The sequence below is a fragment of the Saccopteryx leptura genome, chromosome 3 (assembly GCF_036850995.1).
Source record: "Saccopteryx leptura isolate mSacLep1 chromosome 3, mSacLep1_pri_phased_curated, whole genome shotgun sequence".
NCBI lineage: Eukaryota > Metazoa > Chordata > Mammalia > Chiroptera > Emballonuridae > Saccopteryx > Saccopteryx leptura.
In genome coordinates, this window is record NC_089505.1 from 310334180 (window position 1) to 310339024 (window position 4845).

Here is a 4845-nt window from a genome sequence, read left to right on the forward strand (position 1 = left end):
CAATCAAAAGGTACAGTGATTGAATTCATAAAGGTATCAAGACCCAACTATATTCTACCCATAAGAGATTCACTTCAGCTTTAAAAACACACATAAATTAAAGTTGAAGTGATCTAAAAAGATTTCCCATTGCTATGAAAACCAAAATAGATCAGAGATATTTGCACTTATTTCAGGAAAAATAAACTTTAAGTCAGAGCTGCATTAAGAAACAAAGGTGGTCACTGTATAATGATAAAGGGGTGAATTCATCAAGAGGATATAAAAATTACAAATATATGTTCACCTTACATTGAAGCACCTAACTATATTAAGCATATATAACAGATTTAAGGGAGCAATAAACAATAACAACAGGGGACATCAATATCTTACAATCAGCAATGAAAAGATCACTCATATAGAAAATCAATTAGGAAACATTGGACTTAAACTATACTTAGACCAAATAAATTTTACAGTTATACAGCAATCTACCTAACAGCAACAGAATACACATTCCCTCAAGTGCATACAGAACATTGTACAGCATAGATCTTATATTAGGTAACCAAACAAGTCTTAGAAAATTTAAGAAGACTGAAATCATTCCAGGTATATATTCTGACCAGAAAGGTATGAAACTAGAAACCGGTAATAAAAGGAAAACCAGAAAATTCACAGATATGTTAAATTAACAACATACCATTGAATAACCAATGGGTCAAATAAAAAATCAAAAGGGAAATTTAAAATAATATTGAAACAAAGAGAAATAAGTACACACATACCCAATCTTATGGGATGCAGCAAAGCAGTTCTAACAAGGAAGTTTACAGTGATAAATGCATATATTAAGAAATAAGTAAGATATTAATTAGGAATGAATCCTAGTTTTACACTGAGGTGAATTTTCTTCTATTGTAGAAGTTCCTGAATAAAATCTGTTTTTATCACTTAAGAAAACGAATAAGTAAGGTCTCAAATAAATAACCTAACTTTAAACCTCAAGCAGTAAAAGAAGTAGAATAAGCTCAAACATAGTAGTAGAAATGGTGTAACAAAGATCAGAGCAGAAATAAATATAATAGAGATAAGAAAATCAATAGAAAAGGTAAAAAGAAAAACCACTAAGAGCCAGTTTATATTTATTTAGCTAGTTTTAGTAAGGTTGGGAGGGAGTGAGATGAGAAGCATCAACTCATAGTTGTGTCACTTTAGTTGTTTATTAATCACTTCTCATATGTGCCTTGATGGGACCACAAAAGTCTTTGAATAGCCAAAGCAATCCTGAGAAAAAAGAATGAAGCTGGAAGTATCACTCTATCTGATTTCAAATTATACTGCAGACATACAATAGTCAAAACAATATGGTATTGGTAGAAAAACAGACACGGAGATGAACTGAACAAAATTGAGAGCCAAAAAACCACATGTACATGTTCAAATAATTTTTGACAAAAGAGACAAAAACACAATGGTGAAAAGAAAACCTCTTCAATAAATGGTGCTAGAAAAATTGGAAAACCCCATGAAAAAGGAGAAAACTAGATTAAAGTTTGTCCCCCTGCACAAAAATTAATTCATAATGGGTCAAATACTTAAATATAAAATCTGAAACAATAAATTACATTAAAAAAACATAGATAATAAACTTATGGACCTTGGTTATTAAGAACATTTTATGAATTTGACACCAAAGGCAAGGAAAGTAAAGGCAAAATAAATGAATGAGACAGTATCAAACTAAAAAGCTTCTACACGGCAAAAGAAACCAACAACAAAACAAAAAAGCAACCAAGCAAATGGGAGCTGATACAGTAAGTATTTGTAAACAACAGCTCAAACAAGGGGTTAGTATCCAAAATATATTAAAAACTTATACAACTTAACACCAAACAATCCAATTAAAAAATGGGCAGAGGACCTGAAAAGACACTTCTACCAAAAAGGCATACAACTGGACAGCAATTATATAAAAAGATGTTCAATTTCAGTATGTATTAGGAAAATGCAAATCAAAACTACAATGAGATACCACCTCACACCTCTTAAAATGGCTATTATCAACAAAACAGGCAATACCAAATGTTGCAGAGGTTGTGGAGAAAAGAGACACCTTATTCACTGCTGATGAGCATGTAAACTGATAAGGCCACTATAGAAAACAGTATGGCAGTTCCTCAAAAAATTAAGAATAGAGTTACCATGTGACCCAATAATCCATCTTCTAGGTATCTACTCCAAAACTCTAAAACATTTATTTGCAAAGATATATGCACTCCTATATTCATTACAGCATTATTTACAGTGGCCAAGACATGGAGAAAACCAAAGTGTCCTTCAATAAAGAAGATGTGGTACATATATACAATGGAACACTACTCAGCCATAAAAAAAAGATAAAATGGCCCTGGCCGGTTGGCTCAGTGATATAGTGTCGGCCTGGCATGCAGGAGACCTGGGTTCAATTCCCGGCCAGGGCACACAAGAGAAGCACCCATCTGCTTCTCCACCCCTCCCCCTCTCTGTCTCTCTCTTCCCCTCCCGCAGCCAAGGCTCCATTGGAGTGAAGTTGGCCTGGGCACTGGGGATGGCTCCATGGCCTCTGCCTCAGGTGCTAGAATGGCTCTGGTTGCAACAGAGCGACGCCCTGGATGGGCAGAGCATTGCCCCCTGGTGGGCGTGCCAAGTGGATCCCGGTTGGGCGTATGCGGGAGTCTGTCTGACTGCCTCCCTGTTTCCAACTTCAGAAAAAATACAAAAAAAAAAAAAAAAGATAAAATACTGCCATCTGTGACAACATGGATGGATATTCAGAATATTATGCTAAATGAAATCAGTCAGTCAGAAAAAGCTAAGGACCATATGATTTCGCTCATATGTGGGACATAAAACTGAAATTCATAAACACACGTAACAGTGTGGTAGGTATCAGAGGGAAGGGGCTGGGAAGGTAATAAAAGATAAAGGGGACTAAATATATGGTGACAGAGGATGATTTGACTGTGAGTGATGGGCCCACAATGCAAAATACAGATCATGTATCATAGAAATTTACACTTGAAACCTATATTCTCTTATTAACCAGTTTCACCCCAATAATTTTTTTTTTTTAAAAAAGACTTCTTAGGGCTGCCAACCTTATAGTAGTGGTTAAATAGTAGTATATTTTTCCTACATAAAATAAAAAGAAAGTAAAAGGAGATTATGCATTGTGTGAATCTATTTAACATTCTTGGAAGGAGAAAATATCAAAATTAATAACAGATTAATGGTTGTCCAGGATAAAGACAGGTTAGAGGTGGGAGGGAAGTGGGCGAGGCTTTAAAAGGGTAACATTAAAATAGTTGTGGTAAGGGAGTTGCTCTATGTCTGGATTGTATCAATGTCAGTATCTTGGATGTACTATTGTAATACAGTTTGGGGTATATCACTGAGAGAAACTGGGTAAGTGTCCGTAAAGTCATGGTGCACTTTTTTTTAAAATTTAATTTATTCATTTTTAGAGAGGAGAGAGAGAGGGAGAGAGAAAAACAGAGAGGGAGAGAGAGACAGAGAGAGAGAAGGGGGGAGGAGCTGGAAGCATCAACTCCCATATGTGCCTTGACCAGGCAAGCCCAGGGTTTTGAACCAGCGACCTCAGCATTTCCAGGTCGATGCTTTATCCACTGCGCCACCACAGGTCAGGCCCATGGTGCACTTTTGACAGGTCACAGGAAAGCAACAAAAGACAATAGAAATGTGAAATATGCACCAAATAAAAGGAAAACTCTCCCAGTTTCATACCTATTCAGTGCAGTTCGATGTGGGCTCCATTTGTTGTCCTACGCACATCCAAACGATAGTGAAGTTCTTGCCACACACGGGGTAAGGACGTCTGGTATAACAGAGTGAATAACGTCTGTGATTCTCTGTTTTAAGTGATTAATGTCGTGGCGCTTTGTTATAAATGCGCGGATATTCACATTGCACTTTGGTCACGGATTTGAATTTAGTGAGCCACAGAACACACTGGACTTTCCTCTGTACCGTCCACATCTCAACTGCATGGCTGTGGGCTGCTCCGTTGTATACACGGTGTTATGTCATCATCTGCGCATGTGCACATGCTGCCACATCATCCTACAGAAACTGGGACGGTTTTCCTTTTATGTGGTGCAGATTTCACATTTTTATTGTCTTTTGTTGCTTTCCTGTGACCGGTCAAAAGTGCACCATGACTTTACGGACACACTGTATATAGGGGTTCTCTCTATATTATTTCTTATAATTATATGGAAATTCACAATTATGACAAAGTAAAAAAATTAAATTTGAAAAAGTTATGAATATATTTAGCTATTTTTAGTCATGCTTCAGAGCCTCAAAATACTTCCTGCTTATGAATAAGAGAAATCATTTAATACATACCTTGTACCGACTATGTGACAAGCATTATTTTAGCAAAATCGGAATTCTTGTTTTTATATATACGTACACACACTCACAAATATAAACAAACTTTTCCATATATATTAATATTCATTTAAAATGTATAGAATTGTTTTTAATAATCTTTCATTTCCCCATAATACACCAGTGTTATTAATTTACTCCTAATTGAATTAGAGCTTTTTAAAATTTTCAAACAATGTGTTTGTGCTGATGTTACAAAAACTGAGGGCAGAGTCAATGACTTTGAGAACACCTAAATATATTAAGATTCCTCTCTAAGGAAACCAAAAAGTCATCACTAAGAGTATTAGCATACGTAGCCTTTTAGCTGCCACATTGGTCACCAGATATTATAGTTCACATAATAGGAGTCTAGAGTCATTACTGCTCAGGGCCATTAGGTACCATACTAGTAGGGAATTTTGTGCA

At 35.9% G+C, this 4845-nt stretch overlaps 1 non-coding gene across 1 annotated transcript; it reads left to right on the forward strand.

Moving 5' to 3' along the window:
- Nucleotides 1–3087: 3087 nt before the first annotated feature.
- LOC136401693 (small nucleolar RNA U109) lies at nucleotides 3088–3164 on the forward strand. Its single transcript, XR_010750701.1, has one exon. It is a non-coding gene; the product is annotated as a small nucleolar RNA U109 (small nucleolar RNA).
- Nucleotides 3165–4845: the final 1681 nt, after the last annotated feature.